Raw genomic sequence first — 18,408 nt, forward strand, 5'->3', positions numbered from 1 at the left:
AACCCCAGAGTTCAAAGGAATGCAAATTTATTGTCATCTCAAACAAAAGTCTTATGTTATGACAGGGGAAGCCTATTTTCTAACATGTACCCAGCAAAATTTGAACTGTGATCATTGGGTAAACTAATGCTTTTGAAGTTTAGGTTTTACTAATTATTTTAACTTAATTTAAAATTTCAATAACAACTAAGGCATCTCACCTGATTACTGGTATCTCAAATAGCTACCATCCAATTTAAAAATTCTTTACTATTTGCTATGGTTTGAATGTTTGAGTCCTCCCTCCATCCCATATATGTTGAAATTCTAACCTCAATGTGATGGTATTAAGAGGTGAAGCCTTTAGGGGTTAATAACAGCCTCTAGAGAACTAACTAGCCTGTTCCACCATGTGAGAACACAGTGAGAAAGCATCCTCTATGTACCAGGAAGCAGGCTCCCACCAGACATGGAATCTGATGCACCTTGATCTTGAACCACCCTCTAGAATTGTGACAAATAAATTTCTTTTATTTATAAGCCATCCAGCTTATGGTAATTTGTTATAGCAACTTGAACTAGACTGACAGTATTTCTGATTTATTGGATGACATAGCACTTATTTCCTAAAAACATAAATACCTTTCTTAATACTATTAAAATACAGTATCAAGTTACATATATTTAAATATAAAGTGAAAGTCGCTCAGTCGTGTTAGACTGCCACCCCATCGACTGTAGCCGCCTGGCTCCTCTGTCCATGGAATCCTCCAGGCAAGAACACTGGAGTGTGTTTTCATTTTCTTCTCCAAGGGCTTTTCCAACCCAGGGATTGAACCCGGGTCTCCTGCATTGCAGGCAGATTCTTTACCATCTGAGTCACCAAAGTAATTCTCAAATCAAGTATATAACGTGCAATCAGAAAAAGAAAACTTGTCAACAAACGATGAGGTTGTCTTCCTTGTAAAACACGTAATTCCTGTCTTTCTTGGGGGTGGGGGGGGGGGCGGCGGGAAACGCACAGTGCTCTTTTCACTTGTTGGCAAAGTCAAAGATTTCAGTAATATATTGATAATATATTTTACGCTAACCAATATAGATGGATCATTGATCATGTAAGAAGCAAAAGTCACTCATATTCACACACACACACAAAAGACTATTTTGCTGGTTGAATATTCCATATTTAATAAGAGAAATCCACACACCCTCGAGTCCATCAACAAGTATTTATTAAACACCTACTACAAGTCCAACCCAATACTAGACGTTGAAGACAAGCTGGAGTGTGGTTCTTGCAGAACTGAGACTAGGCGATTGGGTTATTCGTCAGAAAATGATATTTCTTAAAGCAAACACATTGTTCCCTGTGTTCTGGGACGACAACCAGGCAATGACAGGTATAAGACTGCTTTAAAAACTGGGAGACAAAAAGCCTAAACGTAGCACAGAACGCAACTCCTCCGGTCCTCTCCTGTTGCTGGGCAGTGAACCAAACAAACGGCGCAGCCTGAGCCTGAGTGTACCTTTAAGACCTGGAGGGGAAACGGCCGGTCCGAGGAGAACGGTTGCAGCCTCATTTGCATAAGCACCCAAACACTGCTGACGTCACCGCGCCGAGTGCGGACCCCGCCTCGTCCTACTCCACTGTTTCTCCCCGAGGTGAGAGAATGGATCCGGGAGAACTCAGCGCCAGAGAGCGCGAGCCCGGGTTCCGCGCTCGCTGTGAACGCGCCACGCACGCCGCTTCTCTGCTCAACGGAAAGAGATTCCCGCCGCTGCGGCCTCTTGAGAGCGGGTGGGTCACACCTGTCCCCAGAACAGGTCGGACGTTTTTGATCCATTTATATTTACAAGGCGCGTTCCGACGTAAAGTCTCAAAACGGTCCTCTTGCCCAGGACACGCACAAACCCGCCGAGTTCGTGAAACGTAGAAACGGTCTGGGTTTCCAATCTCTGCCATCCTCTCCTTTAAATCCCAGCACCGACACCCTCACCAACACCCTCTCCAGTTCCTGGAGGCGCAGAAACCCACAAGCTGTGCTTTTCTTGGGGAGCCGCGCGTGCCTGGTGCGGGAGAAAGGCCCCACTTTGGGACCATTTAACGCAGGATGCCTCGGGCAAAAGGGAGCGGGAGTCACGTGAAACCACCCCGCCTTAGGTAGTCGCCTTCAGCAGTTGCAAAAGCCCCCAAAAGCGAATGAGGAATGAGATTGGCTCCTCTCCCCGCCCCACCGCCCACCCGCACGAGGATCGGCTTCCAACTCACCTAGAACCTTGGAAGCGCTTTGCTCCACTCCGACCCTCGCAACTTTCCGACTGGCCCAGTCGGACCCCACCCTGCGGCCAGCCCTAATTTGACTTGGTAACAACTAGTCTCTCGGGGATGCTGCGGTCACAAGAAGGAAGGAAGGATGGCGGCACGTTTCGACCCATGTGCTTCCCCGTTACGCGCCGCTCCTAGCCCCCACTCCCCACCCTGACTGTGCACAGGTGCAGGACGCAGAGCCGGAAGGGTCGCCCGCCCGCCGAGCCCAGCTTGGCCCTCCCGGGGCTTTGGAGCCGTCCTGCCTCCCCTCACCCCCCGGACACATCCAGAGTCCTTCCCAGCATTCAGGCATCAATTCCGCTCGCTTCCCGGGTCCCGGGCTACAGGGTGCCTAGTGGTGAGCCCCACCCTACCTAAACCGTGCCCTCAGTGGTAGGAGCGTGTCCTCACCCTCAGGGTGCCTTGGCCGGGCGCCTCTGGGCTGTTTCCAAGTGCCGACAGTAGCAGCAGTGGCCAGAGAGTTGGGCCAGGTGGCTGTGACCCGCGGGCGCGAGGAGCCGTCTGGAGAGCAGGCGCTGCTGGCCGAGGGCGGGCCCGGAGTCTGGGTGGAGGGGGGTCGCTGTCCTGCGGGCCGGGGCCAGGAGCGACTCGTGAGCGTCTGTGTGTCGGCCAGGGAGAGAGCACGGGATGCAGGCGCGCGGGTGCGTGCGCGCGGGTGTGTGTGTGTGTGTGTGTGTATGAGTGAGGGTGTGACGGAGGCGCCCACGTGCCCGGCCCGCCCGAGCTGCGGCCGCCGACAGGCTGCGGGGGAGGGAGAGGCTGCGGGCGCCAGGGGACACGAGGCAGGTCGCCCGGTCGGGCGCCGCACCTCCCCGCCCCGCCGCCTCCTGACGCAGAGGCCGCTGCGGCTGCCTCGCCGCGTCCTCGCTGCGCTCCGGGCGGGGGCGGGATGGACTCGGGGAAAGCCGGCTGCAAAGCAAAACAAAACAAGTCCCGCCCTGCCATCCCTCCCGTCCTTGCCCAACCCATGCAACGGAGAGGATGGGCACCACTTGCCCGCCCCCCTCTCCCCACCACCACCCAGCCTTTGTCTCAGCCGGGATAACAATAGAAATGGTCCTACCTCACACCCTTTGAATGTTCTCCGAATGTCGGCGACCGGACTGGAAGCAGTGAGTGACCCAAAGAACCCTTTTTCCCTAGCTTTCTCGCCAAGCCGGTCATTTACATCTTTCACACAGGAAAACACTCTGGGCATTTGCTTCTCCATCAGGCGGTGGCTTGATAGCGCTCAGGGATTCTGGCCAAATTACGGCTTTTTAAGGGAGCCGGTGTTCACCGTATGTAGGTTCCTTAGCATCCTGTTTGTTTCCAAGGGGTCTTATTATGAGATGAAGCCTGAATCATCTCTCTTAGCAATGAAGACATACTAATGAAGCCACGTGGAGAATTCCTAAAATATACATCACTGAGCACAAAAGCCTAGCCTACTTTTGAAAATGGCTGAATCTTCCCCTAGGCAGAACATATACTCTAGAGATTAAATTTTAGGTCCCTGAAACTTTAAAATTTGAAAGAAATGCAAAATGAACGTAAAATATGCTGCAAGGGTTTAGTGTCTTGGCGAAGGACATTTCCCTCTTCTAGGTGATTGATATTACCATTAAAAAGAAAAGAAAAGAAAACTTTGTGTACTTTTAGGCCTTCCAACAATCCCTCAGATTTTAACGGTTTATATCCAATTAAGATTGAATTAAATAATAAGGCCATTACAGACAGGTTTCTCATGCAGTAAAAAATCTCCTGGAAAGAAATCACAAGACCTAAATTTCAAGTCAGAACATTGCTACTAATCCTCAGCTTTTAATGCAGCCAAGACAGCTGTTTCTCAGTCTCTTCCAAGCCTACCTTTATTTTTTTTTTAAGAAAAATTAAATTAGATTTGATTTTCTGGATGCCCTTCCTCTGACATGGATAAAGAAACACTCTGATAGATGCCTCACAGGAAAAGCTAAAAAGAGTTACAATAAAAATCTTACAAAACATCTTGCAAAACTTGCTTTTACTTCACATGTTGGTGACAGGCAAATATTTATGTTGATATATATCATATATATATATATAAATTGAAATGTAGTACAAATAATACCAATAACAACTGAGAAGAATTTAAGAAAATAAGTAGAGCTATGTTCTGCATAATCAGGATTAGGCATATCTTTGGGAAACAAAGTTTTCTGTATGCTTCCAGGGATAGTTTATGGTAATACCAGGAAGACCTTTTTTATCCTACTAGTATTCCCCTCCCCACACATTTACACTGATGTGTGACACCTATCGCAAATGCAAAAAAATGATTGGTAATTTTATGTCTTGAAGCCAATGAGAAAGTTGGTATTGAGTTTCCCACTAAGCACTGGGGGGGGGCTTAAAAATAGCTTATTTAATCTTCTCAATTAATTAATGAGGTGATTTTCCTAATTTATCGATTAGACACAGGTGATGCCCGAAGAAAAAAATGTATTGCAAAAAGTCACACAGTTAGTTCAATAGCAGAATAGATATTTAAACCCAGATCTAGCTGGCTTTTTCCCCGCCCCCCCCCCCCAAACAATAGAATGGGAAAGATGGGAGAATTCTTCGAGAAAATTAGAGATACCAAGGGAACATTTTTTGCAGAGCTGGGCTCAATAAAGGACAGAAATGGTATGGACCTAACAGAAGCAGAAGATATTAAGAAGAGGTGGCAAGAATACACAGAAGAACTGTACAAAAAAGATCTTCACAACCCAGGTAATCACGATGGTGTGATCACTCACCTAGAGCCAGACATCCTGGAATGCGAAGTCAAGTGGGCCTTAGGAAGCATGACTGTGAACAAAGCTAGTGGAGGTGATGGAATTCCAGTTGAGCTCTTTCAAATCCTGAAAGATGATGCTGTGAAAGTGCTGCACTCAATATGGCAGCAAATTTGGAAAACTCAGCAGTGGCCACAGGACTGGAAAAGCTTACTGTTCATTCCAATGCCTAAGAAAGGTAATGCCAAACAAAGCTCAAACTACGGCACAATTGCACTCATCTCACATGCTAGTAAAGTAGTGCTCAAAATTCTCCAAGCCAGACTTCAACAGTATGTGAACCATGAACTTCCTGATGTTCAAGCTGGTTTTAGAAAAGGCAGAGGGACCAGAGATCAAATTGCCAACATCCGCTGGATCATGGAAAAAGCAATAGAGTTCCAGAGAGACATCTATTTCTGCTGTATTAACTATGCCAAAACCTTTGACTGGGTGGATCAAAATAAACTGTGGAAAATTCTGAAAGAGATGGGAATACCAGATCACCTGCCCTGCCTGCTGAGAACTGGGTATGCAGGTCAGGAAGCAACAGTTAGAACTGGACATGGAACAGCAGACTGGTTCCAAATAGGAAAAGGAGTACATCAAGGCTGTGTATTGTCAACCTGCTTATTTAACTTATATGTACAGTATATCATGAGAAATGCTGGGCTGGTTGCAGCAGAAGCTGGAATCAAGATTGCTGAGAGAAATAGCAATAACCTCAGATATGCAGATGACACCACCCTTATGGCAAAAAGTGAAGAAGAACTAAAGAGCCTCTTGATGAAAGTGAAAGAGGAGAGTGAAAAAGTTGGCTTAAAGCTCAACATTCAGAAAACTAAGATCATGGCATCTGGTCCCATCTCTTCATGGCAAATAGATGGAAAACAGTGGAAACAGTGTCAGACTTTATTTTTTTGGGCTCCAAAATCACTGCAGATGGTGATTGCAGCCATGAAATTAAAAGACACTCCTTGAAAGGAAAGCCATGACCAACCTAGATAACATATTAAAAAGCAGAGACATTACTTTGCCAATAAAGGTCCATCTAGTCAAGGCTATGGTTTTTCCAGTGGTCATGTATGGATGTGAGAGTTGGACTGTGAAGAAAGCTGAGCGCCGAAGAATTGATGCTCTTGAACTGTGGTGTTGGAGAAGACTCTTGAGAATCCTTTGGACTGCAAGGAGTCCAACCAGTCCATTCTAAAGGAGATCAGTCCTGAATATTCATTGGAAGGACTGATGTTGAAGCTGAAACTCCAATACTTTGGCCACCTGATGGAAGAGCCGACTCATTTGAAAAGACCCTGATGCTGGGAAAGATTGAAGGCAGGAGGAGAAGAGGCAACAGAGGATAAGTTTGTGGGATGCCATCACTGACTCAATGGACATGAGTTGGGGTAAATTCTGGGAGTTGGTGATGGACAGTGATGCCTGGCATTCTGCAGTCCATGGGGTCGCAAAGTTGGGACACAACTGAGCGACTGAACTGAACTGATGTGGTTTTTTTTTTCTTTTTATTATCATTTATGTAAGCCTTTAGTGAATGTACAGATTTTAAGAGAAGGAAAATGTAGAATTACTACAGGGTTAGGCACTTTAGAAAGAAGAAGTGGAGCAGGGGTGTAAAGATTCCAGAAGGAGATCCTGGGAGCTGCAGTCACGGAGGTGAACAGTATCATTTAAAAAAGAGTTGGACACGACTTAGCAACTGATCAACAACAATATTATTACTTTGTATATATGTTGAATCTATTTACAGAGTAAGAATAGAGAAGCAGATATAGAGAACAGATTTGTAGACACAGAGGAGGAACATGAGGGGGGAAAAATCGAGAAAGTAGTATTGACTTGCATACACTAACATTGTAAAATAGATGGCTGATGGGAAGCTATTATGTAACACAGGGAACCCAGTTTGGTCTCTGCAAGACCTAGAGGGTGGGATGGGGGATGGTGGGGATAGGAGGAAGGCTCAAAAGGGAGGGTATATGTGTTCTTATGGCTGGTTCCCGTTGCTGTATGGCAGAAATTAACACAACATTGTAAAGTAACCATCCTCCAGTTATTTTTGTTTTTATAAATAAAATTGACTTAAGCTGGAAACTATCACCCCCCAAAAAAAAAAAAAAAACAAAAAAAAAAAAATAAAAATAAAAAAATTTTAACAACAAAATCCTTCAAAAATTTGCTGTTCGATTGCTAATATCTTTTCACTAACAGTTACTGAGTGCTTTCTCTTGTCGTACAGTAGGAATATGACTACCCCATAGGATTGGTGTGAGAGGAAGAGGCAGAACACAAATGGGGACGAGCAGAACATGGAAGATTTCAACCTACAGGTAAAGGGAGACTCACTTTTATGGCCACACTGTGTGCTTTTAATCATTCTATTTATTTACTTATTTATTGCTGGCTGTCCTGGGTCCTTGTTGCTGTAAGGGCTTTTCTCTAGCTGCAGCAGGCAGGGGCTCCTCTCTAGCTGTGGAACCTGGGCTTCTCATGGCCGTGGCTTTTCTTGCTGTGGAGCACAGGTTCTAGGGCACGCAGGCTTCTGTGGCTGCAGCACGTGGGCCCAGGAGTTTTGGCTCCCAGGCTCTAGAGCACAGACTCAAGAATTGTGTTGCCCAGGCTAACTTGCTCCCAGGCATGTGGGATCTTCCCAGATTGGGGAATCAAACTCACACCACTGCATTGGCAGGTGGATTCTTTACCCCCGAACCACCAGGGAAGCCCACCATTCTGTATTCTTATATATTGGTAAGTATTGATTTGATGTTGAGTATGTGCCTTTGGAATGTGTGGAATAATTAATATGCCTATTTTTTTTAAACCCTTACACCAACCTTATGATGTAGATACACTGCAGAAGAAAAACCTGAGACTTAGGCTGTCTAAATTCACATAGTCTGGAGGCATCTGCTAGATACAGTAAATAAATACCTGCCTGTATCCAAATCACCTTCTGAATTTGACACCTACTTTTAAGCAATTAATATGGCACTTCTCATTTTAAAAAGTAATAAAAGGTCTGAAAAAGAAAATAAGTGAGTCTTCTCTTAAGCATGTGGGGAGTATATGTGGGGAGAGGAATCTTGACTTGCCACAACTTTCTATCATAGTATTTTTAAAACCAAATCTCAAAATGACAATATTATGCAAAAACTCCCAAGTTCAGAAAAACAATTCAAAGATTATTTTTATAAGTTTTAAAAGCTCAATACTAAAGGAAAATATTGAAATCATTTCACATCATAAGAGTATATTCATTTTCAAAATTCTGCCTTTTGGCAGGACACAATGCCAGTTAACATAGAACAATTGTTTAATTGTTTAATTAAAATTTTAATAATTTAGAATTATTTATAATTCAAAGATCCATGCACTGTCGGGCCATTGAAGAGAAGAATCTTAATAGCAACTCAGACCAGTAAGCCTTTTAATGGCTTAACTAAGGATGTAAATGGTGTCCCACAAGACAGTGCAAAGGACGCAGTTCTCACAAGATTCATCCATTCATTCCCAAGGATGGTCTGACAAATTAAAGGTTTTCACTTTATAAGAGGAAACAACAATTCAAGAAAAATATTGACATTAATTCACATCATGAGATTATATTAATCCATCTTCTATTGTTGGGGAGGAGGAATTTTTCTACCTTTCTACGTTCTTTAGCATTTTGTGGAAATTCTATTCTTCATCCTAATAAAAATTTTATTCTTTACCCTCCATACCAAATGTTATTTGATATATAGTCTATAGTCTCAAAATGTTTATAAAATAAAGTCTGCACAATTCCCAAATGCCTATTGAAAATTCTGTTGATCCTAAGTGTTTATGACTGATGAGGGACTGAGAGGTAAAAAGCAAGGCAATTAACCAGGTTATCTGATCTCTGTATGAGGAGAGGAGGGGCTAACTGAATTCATAAATGTCAAAGCAATCAAATAAAATTTTTTAAACAATTGCTTAAATGGTAGACAAGGATCAAATTACTATTTCTACATTTTGTAGATAAAGCCATAATGACTCTGACACCTGAAAATACCAAAAACATTATCACTTTATAAATTTTTTTTTCTATGGAATGTGGAATCTTAGTTCCTCCAGCAGGGATTTATCCCACATCAGTGGAAGTATGGAGCCTTAACCACTAGACCTCCAGGGAAGTCCCTTAAGTTACTTTTTAATCATAAATTTCTTTTACATAATATTATACTTCTAAATAGTATATATATATATATATATATATATATATATATATATATGGACAAAGAATGTCACCTGCCATTTTAGTAAACAAAGAATGTGTGCCTGCTCAGTCAATAAACTGTGTTTGATTCTTTGTGATCCCATGGACTCCAGCCCACCAGGCTCCTCACAATCCAAGGGATTCTCTAGGCAAGAATATTGGTGTGGGTTACCATTTTCTTCTCCAGGGGATCTTCCTAACCCAGGAATCAAACCCATATCTCCTGCTTGGCAGATGGATTCTTTACCACCATGCCACCCAGGAAGCCCCAAAACAGAGAATATCACCTGCTAATCCAATAAACAATATATGTTGCCCACCATCAATCCATCAGTCTTTGCAGCAGCCCTTCAGTGGTGCCCCCGGGGGCAATTCGGGATGGAGGAAAATCAGGATAGTGGCTCTGTATAGTTGAGATGCATATCTAAGGAATAATGCCAATGACCCTGGACTCTTGTGTCTTCCTATACATTGTTGTTTTTCAGTCGATAGGTCCTGTCTGACTTTTTGCAGCTCCATGGACTGCAGCACACAAGGCTTTCTCATCCTTCACTATCTCCCAGAGTTTGCTCAAATTCATGTCCATTGAGTTGGTGATTCTGTCCAACCATCTCATCCTCTGTTGTCCCTTTCTCCTCTTGCCTTCAATCTTTCCCAGCCTTAGGGTCTTTTCCAGTGAGTCAGCTCTTCGCATCTGGTGGCCAAAGTATTGGAGCTTCAGCTTCAGCATCAGTTCTTCCAATAAATATTCAAGGTTGATTTATCCTTTAGGATGGACGGATTTGATCTCCTTGTTGTCCCAAGAGACTCTCAAGAGTCTTCTCCTGCATCACAATTCAAAATGATCAATTCTTTGGCATTCAGAGTTCTTTATGGGCCATGTACATGACTCCTGGAAAGACCATTCCTTTTTCCAGGGAATCTTCCTTACCCAGGGATCAAACCCAGGTCCCATTTCAGGGAGATTCTTTACCCTCTGAACCCCAGGAAGCTCCCTTTCACATACATGGAAAAGCACTAAAAATCAGTAACTTGAGAAGTCTGTCTTCTGTGATTAGCAGTAATCTTTTGATGTTTGACTACAAGACGTTTTTTCCAGCAAAAACTCTTATATATGCTGGCTTTTTTTCCTTTTGAAACAGTTCTTCACAATATCTGAAAAGTTGTCTCCCAGGCTATAGTGCTCTGTGAAGTCCCTGGAAAAACATCAATCAGTCAGTTCAGTTCAGTCGCTCAGTCGTGTCTGACTCTTTGCGACCCCATGAATCACAGCAGGCCAGGCCTCCCTGTCCATCACCAACTCCCAGAGTTCACTCAGACTCACGTCCATCGAGTCAGTGATGCCATCCAGCCATCTCATCCTCTGTCATCCCCTTCTCCTCCTGCCCCCAATCCCTCCCAGCATCAGAGTCTTTTCCAATGAGTTAGCTGTTCGCATGAGGTGGCCAAAGTACTGGAGTTTCAGCTTTAGCATCATTCCTTCCAAAGAACACCCAGGGCTGATCTCCTTCAGAATGGACTGGTTGGATCCCCTTGCAGTCCAAGGGACTCTCAAGAGTCTTCTCCAACACCACAGTTCAAAAGCATCAATTCTTCAGCGCTCAGCTTTCTTCACAGTCCAACTCTCACATCCATACATGACCACTGGAAAAACCATAGCCTTGACTAGACGGACCTTTGTTGGCAAAGTAATGTCTCTGCTTTTCAATATGCTATCTAGGTTGGTCATGACTGACAATTTTAGGTTGTACATTTTTCTTCAGTTGACATATATGTCAGGTATTATGCCCAGGCATTAATTTGGGTTGACAGCTATGTAGTGATCTAAAACCAAAATATTTTATAGTATTCGTTTTACATTTCATGTCTTTTCTGCTTTTTCTTTGATTCATTTCAAAATCTCACTACAGATTTATTCAAATCTCATCATCTAAATTCTGTATTATTATTTTAATACAATAACAATACCTGCTCATTGAATAAGTGTAAAACTATGAACACGTAAATGGTAAGAAGTTAAAAAGTTAAAGCCCTGTGTTTAAGTTTCTTTTCCTTTCCATCAATTCTACAGGCCAGTAGTAAATATTGTTAACTATTTGATATATGTTCTTACAAAATTTCCTTTCCTCCTCTCCAGTCTCTTCCTCTCTTTCTCTCTGTCTATACACATGTCTATATATACATATGATATGCAAATATATAGTTTTGTTTATTTTTATTAGTGTTGTTGTTTTATAAAATTTGACAAATGACTGCTTTTCTCATTGAAACATAGCCAGAAAAACTCAAAAAGACTAGATTGGTGCTGGAATTCTATTAAATTAAGATGACAGTTAGGGCTTCCCAGATGGCACTAGTGGTAAAGAACCTGCTGCCAGTGCAAGAGACATAAGAGACATGGGTTCTATCCCTGGGTCGGGAAGATCCCCTGGAGGAGGGCATGGCAACCCACTCCAGTATTCTTGCCTGGAGAATCCCATGCAAAGAGAAGCCTGGTGGGCTACAGTCCATAGGGTTGCAAAGAGTTGGACACAACTGAAATGACTTAGCAAGATGACAGTTAAGTACTTAGGTCACCTATGCTGAAATCAGTGGTTCTCTTTTATAAAAGTAAATGCTTACAGTTTTCTTTTTAGCAACCCCTTTTCCATTTTCTTTATTGTTTTTTCTTTATAAATGTTAATGGTTAGGGCTCTGTCCTTGGTCCTTATATCTTTTTCTCTTTCCATGCTCTCCCTGGATGATTTCACTCGCCTACATTTTCTTTCATCTTTGACTTAAATAATGGTGATATTAAAATATTTAATTTTCTGTGAGTAATCATCTATAACTGGTTACTTCTGCCTCAGCCTCTTGTTCTAGGACTCTCTCATTGGTGTCTTATTCTTGAATAGATGTTAGCTGTTCTTCTTAGGGTGAATGAAGTCAGAAATGACTTATGTTACCATCTCTTTGTCATCCCTTTCCTAAGTTTCCTATTTCTTACTGAGTACATTTTGGTGACTTAGTTCTTTTAAGTTGTTCTTTTATTTTTTTTTTTAATTTTTAGTGTGTTGTGTTAAGTTTGTTAGTATTTTTTTATTTTAAATTCTAGATTATACTTGTAGATATATATACTTCTCCTTAGTATTGTTTATTTCAACCTTTTCTTTTTTCTAATCAATTTTTCTAAACATTTGTCTGCTAGTCCTTTCAAAGAGTCAACTTTTGATATTGTTGGCAATGTATTTTTTTTGTTGTTGCTTTTTTGTGATTTTTCTTTTCCCACATTATTGACAGATTTCTTATGTGTGTCTCTTTCTTGCTTTTGGATTTCAACAACTATGGTTGTATTTTAGCTTGTAGATTGCTTCAATATTATAATTTACTCTGTAAGTACAGCTTTAGTTGCAAGCTACTAACAACTTGCATGTCAAGCAGTATAGCACATGCAGATTCCCAAATTCACAGAGAATTTAAAGAAGCCACTGTATTGGCTGTGTGAACTGAGCGTGGTGACTTCACCTTACTCTGTACTATTGGCAAACCATAAGAATCAGTACAAGGAAGGCGATTCTTAGAAATGCAGTGCTCACCCTTTTGTGGAAGTAATAGTGGTATCATATTGAAAACAGCCAATCCAGCATATAGCATTCCTATCCAAATTGAATTTTTTATGAGTTTCCTTCTCTATGTGTGATATTTTTGTTAGGTGTTATTATGGCTATGCTGATTTTACAAAATGAATTGGGAAGATTTTATGTTTTGCTAAATTATTGACTAGTGTAAATATATCTCCTTGAATGTATCTCTTCTTTGAAAGGTTGAAATGAATCAGCTTGTAAAGCCATCTGGGCCCAATTATCTTTTAGAGGTAATTCTTTCACATTATTTCCTAGAGCTTCTAAAAAAATCTTCCTATATAGGTTTTCTTCTTTGTCTTTATTTACTTTGAGGAAAAAAAAAAATAGAGACTCTTCTTTAACTAAATTTTAAACAAGAGCTGTGCATACTAAAACAGTATTTATGGAGTACTTTAAAATCTGTTTTCTAGCTATGTTTGTGATAGAGAGTCTGCTGCACAACTAGTCATTCAGTAATGACACAACACGTGTTTATTTCTCACTCATATTACACTTCAGCAATTGCAGTTTGCTCCAGTCTGCTTGACTCTGTTCAGTTTTGCTCCATGTCTTTTCATTCTAGGACCTTGCCCGAAGAAGCAAACCTTATATGGAATATACCTGTTCTCTTAGAAAAAGGGAAGACAAGAGGCCAATGCAATTGCAAATAGAACCTCTGTTTAGATGTGGCATGTGTCATATCACTTACTTTTCATTGTCCGAAATAAATCGGGTGTGACTCTTCTTGATCTGGAGACACGGAGGAGGGGAAGTGGTAATCCAGCCTTCCCTGTGTGACTCAACACAAATCCAACATATGATGGTGGAACAGGAACAAGACAACTATGATAAACACTGCCATTCAGAGTAGTCAGTAGTCCAGAGAAGTTCTGAAACCTCACTGGGATAGCTTTGTAAAGTGTTCCTGGGCTCACTGAGGAAATGTTAGTGAGAGGTCATGGTCCTCCTCCTTAAAAGACATGTCCTTGCCATTCGTGCTCCATGGCTTCTGAGTGCCGCACTCTTTAATTAATGTTTCCTTTTTCAGTATCATCCCTTGTCACATGTGAAATGGGAATTTTGGTGCCTGAAAAAGTCTGTCAACTTAATCAGACTGGTGGTACTTCTAGAAGTATAGTTCTCAAAACAGTTTAAAAATTATTTGCTTCACTCTGTGTATAATAGTCAATTTATTCACTCTGTGTATAAATAGTCAATAGACTTACACTCTGTGTATAAATAGTCAAACACACAGTTCTTTTCAAGACATACCTTTCTCTTTAGATTTAATCATAGGTACTTTGAGTTTATCAGATACCTGTTGGATTAAGCCTTTGGTCTCTTTTCCCAGAGATATTTTGTCCAACTTAGAGCATCTGATGGGTGAAAGGCAAATTAATTATATCTGAGTTGGCTCAGCAGGTAAAGATTCCACCTGCAGTGTGGGAGACACAGGAGACTTGGGTTCCATCCCTGGGTCAGGAAGATCCCCTGGAGGAGGAAAATGGCAGCCCTCTCCAGTATTCATACCTAAAAAATCCCATGGACAGAGGAGCCTGGCAGGCTACAGTCCAAAGGGTCACAAAGAATCGGACATGACTGAGCAACTAAGCATGCACTAGTTTAAAACAAAAGGTATGGTGATCATTCTCTCACTTTTTTCACTGAAGTTACTCAAAACATTTTTTGTTTTGTTATTCCATTTACCAGTTAGAGAAAGGAAAGTGCTACTGTGCTATATCTATAAGCCCTGCAAGTTCTGGAATTCCTGAGCTTTTTTTTTTTTTTTTGTCTCTTCTTGAAAATAAGCCAGTTCTCTCCTAACTCAACTCTTCTTTGGCAGACAACTTATAAAATGCAACTAAATCAACAAACTCATACCAATAACATTCTATTTTTAGAAACCTTCCCCCGGAACCCAGGTTCATCATATTATTTCTTTATTAAATGATGGCATGTGATAGTTTTGTCAAATTTTTCGCCACTGTAGACTGTCAGTTGCCATTTTCCAATCTCTACTAATGTTCTACTGTTCATCCACCATCTGATCCCAACCAAACCTATGCTGTATATGTTGGTTTTTTGTTGTTGGTGGTGTTTTGCTTTGTTTTTCATTGACGGATTCTATTGATTTTTTTTTTCAATTTCTTAACTTGCTAATTTTGGCTTTAATACTTTTGTTATATTCTCCTGTATTTATTGATCTGTTTTGTTTTTCTATTTCTCATTTTTAAATTCAGTTCACTTCAGTCACTCAGTCATGTTCGACTGTTTGTGACCCCATGAATTGCAGCACACCAGGCCTCTCTGTCCATCACCATCTCCTGGAGTTCACTCAAACTCACGTCCATCATGTCGGTGATGCCATCCAGCCATCTCATCCTCTGTCATCCCCTTTTCCTCCTTCCCCCAATCCCTCCTAGCATCAGAGTCTTTTCCAATGAGTCAACTCTTCTCATGAGGTGGCCAAAGTACTGGAGTTTCAGCTTTAGCATCATTCCTTCCAAAGAAATCCCAGGGCTGATCTCCTTTAGAATGAACTGGTTGGATCTCCTTGCAGCCCAAGGGACTCTCAAGAGTCTTCTCCAACACCACAGTTCAAAAGCATCAATTCTTCGGCGCTCAGCTTTCTTCACAGTCCAACTCTCACATCCATACATGACCACTGGAAAAACCATAGCCTTGACTAGATGACCTTTGTTGGCAAAGCAGTGTTTCTGCTTTTGAATATGCTATCTAGGTTGGTCATAACTTTTCTTTCAAGGAGTAAGCATCTTTTAATTTCATGGCTGCAGTCACCATCTGCAGAGATTTTGGAGCCCCAAAAAATAAAGTCTGACATAATGCCCAATTAATATCCCCCCCTTTTTTGAATAAGAAAAGGATCTCACTAGTTACAAAGTGATGCTGTCTTCAGCCTCTTTCTTAGTGTTGCTCCTCAGTGTTAGAGATTTTTCCCAGTTGCTCTTCTGCTTTCTGAAGTTGCTGTTTTCTGTATGACTTCCAGTCCAGCTGTTTTCACATTTATACTGTTTCAGAGTGTTAAAAAAAAAAAAAATGAAAGTGATAAGCTCTATCCCTGTTCACTGAGGACTTCACTCCTTGCTCTGCAAATTAGTGTGTGTTTAGGAAGTTCTGAAGGGCATAGCTTTATTATTTTCAAGTGATGCAACATTTTTAAGCAGAAAAAGAGTATCATTTGTACCTTCCTTCATTATATCCAGTTAAAATTCTTGAGTTTTTTAAAACTGTCTTTCTTTAGTTTTCAACCCATATTCAGAAACTCCCTCTTTGAGATTCCCTTTGATAATTGCAGTCAGATCCAAAAAGGAATAGTTACCTGTGTTCACATTGTTGACCAAAAAGATGCACATCATGAGAGTTGCGAGTGAGGTTTTATATGGGGTAAAATGAGGACTGCAGCCTGGGAAGACAGCACCTCGGGCAGCTCTGAGAGACTGCTCCAAAGAGTCAGTTACGGAAGGTCAATATAGAAGATTTTGGTGAACGGAGAGTTCAATGCAATCAAGCACTGATTTTACAAAAGTTTTGGCCAGTCCCGAGGAGCTGATGTCACCAGGAAGGGAGTTAGGGCTTTTCTAGATATGAGGAGACACAAGGATTGGGATCTTGAAATCAGTTTCTGAAAATACCTAACTACCTAAAGACCTATTCTACCAGTTTCCCTGGGGCACAGAGTGCCTCACTCTCCACCCTGAATTCCCTCAGGGAGTGTTGAAGGTCAGCAGCTGCAGCAGCAGAGGCAGGTGGCAGATGCCCTTGTTGTTATTCAGTCGCTGGCAAATGCTCTTGGCAAGTGCCAATTAGCAGTTGATAGGCAAACGCCAATTAGTAGTTGACAGGCACCCACCAATTTGTAGTTGACAGGCAAGTGCCAATTTGTAGTTGACAACATCATTGTCTACCCAGGAATCCTTCCTTGAGGATACTATACATGTTTAGTATGTGGCAGGTTTGAGCTGTGTATAATATATTAATGTTTTTTCGAGGCAGAGTCTTCACTGGTGGAGGAAGGTGATACAAATATGCAGTGCTGGAAGTCAAAGAAGACCAAAAAATGCAAAGAAAGCACCCTAATGTTGCAGTGAAATTGGTAGTATCAGAATTAACTCATCTTTAAATATAATTTAAATATATTAAATTCATGAAGTTCTACTGGAAGGGCCTAGAAGCAAAGACACATGTAGCAAAGAACACATCTAGAAATAAGGTCTCAGTTTCTAAATATCATTCTGCACTCAAAAGAATCAGTGTTTCTGAAATGGCTAAATCTGAGACAAAGAAAATACAAAATGAGCTTGGAAGTATGTTGTGTCATAAGTGATCAAAAAGAGATAGGGACCTAGGAAAAGGAAATAACTATTTTAAAAGACTTCCAACTTGTTCAATATGAGGAATTTCAAACTTGAAAATTAATAATGACAGTCATGTAGTATAACAGTAAATAGAATAAGAATACATAAATCCATACTTATAATAAATAAAGCAATAATATGAAAGAAGAAACAGTTCTTTCTTACAGTAAAAGGCCAAATACTGAATGTACCTGGAATAGGGACTTGGAAAATTACCATCCTGCAAATAGCAGAGTAATAATTAGAGTAAGATGATTTCTAGAACTAGTAGTTAAATTTTTTTCCAGTACTTGTTATGAAAACTTGCAAATATACAAAAAGTCTGAGGAAACTTCTAGTGAATGCTCATATACTCACCATTTAGATTCAACCATTAATATTTTACTATAGTTGTTTTTATCACAGATCAATTTATATTTCTACCATTCTACTTGTCCATAAATCTGTCTTATATTATTGAAACATCTCAATATAAATTGTATACATCAGTACATTTTTCCCCTAAGCACTTCAGCATAGATGTAATTCATTGGGATTCAATATACATTTATAGTTCTTTTTTGTTCTTTTGAGGTAAAACTTACATAAAAGAAAATTATCAAGAATTAGATATATCATTTGATGAGTTGTAACACAACCACTTGCCAAGACATAAAATACTGCAGAAAACATCACTCCAGAAAATTACATCTTTTCAGGTAAAACCCCTCCAAGCCATAGTTATTCTTATTTTTCCAACATACATCCATTTTTACTTCTCTAAAACTTTATATAAATTAAACCACACTGTGCATGTGTGCTCAGCTGTGTCCAATTCTCTGTGACCCCATGGACAGGGGTCTGCAGGCTCCTCTGTCCATGGGATTGTCCAGGCATGAATACTGGAGTAGGTTGCCATTTCCACCTGCAGGGGATCTTTCAGAGCCAGGGATCAAAGCCCTGTCTCCTGAGTCTCCTGCACTGGCATGCAGATTCTTTACCCCAGAGCCACCTGGGGAGCCCAAATCACACCATAGTACTCTTTGTACTAAGTCTTTTTTTTCACTCAGAATAATACTTTTAAAATTCATCCATGTTATTGGAGTAGCTT

The 18,408-nt window shown here is 41.1% G+C and overlaps 1 protein-coding gene and 1 long non-coding RNA gene across 7 annotated transcripts in view; one reads left to right on the forward strand and one right to left on the reverse strand.

Moving 5' to 3' along the window:
• Positions 1 to 3,620, reverse strand: part of SLC6A15 (solute carrier family 6 member 15) — a 57,181-nt gene extending 53,561 nt beyond the window's left edge. Inside the window, exon 1 of one of the 3 annotated variants that reach the window (XM_070788883.1) lies at positions 3,372 to 3,620. The gene's annotated coding sequence lies outside the window, so the exon portion shown is untranslated. Of the gene's footprint in view, positions 1 to 2,248; positions 2,344 to 2,698; positions 2,836 to 3,371 lie in introns of those variants that run through there. The other 2 variants (XM_019960313.2, XM_070788884.1) reach the window with 2 other exon arrangements.
• Positions 1,646 to 18,408, forward strand: part of LOC139183059 (uncharacterized) — a 53,923-nt gene continuing 37,160 nt past the window's right edge. For all 4 annotated transcript variants that reach the window (XR_011566519.1, XR_011566516.1, XR_011566517.1 and 1 more), the window contains exons 1-2: positions 1,646 to 1,777; positions 7,340 to 7,430. This is a non-coding gene — a long non-coding RNA (uncharacterized lncRNA). The remainder of the gene's footprint in view (positions 1,778 to 7,339; positions 7,431 to 18,408) is intronic.

The sequence above is a fragment of the Bos indicus genome, chromosome 5 (assembly GCF_029378745.1).
Source record: "Bos indicus isolate NIAB-ARS_2022 breed Sahiwal x Tharparkar chromosome 5, NIAB-ARS_B.indTharparkar_mat_pri_1.0, whole genome shotgun sequence".
NCBI lineage: Eukaryota > Metazoa > Chordata > Mammalia > Artiodactyla > Bovidae > Bos > Bos indicus.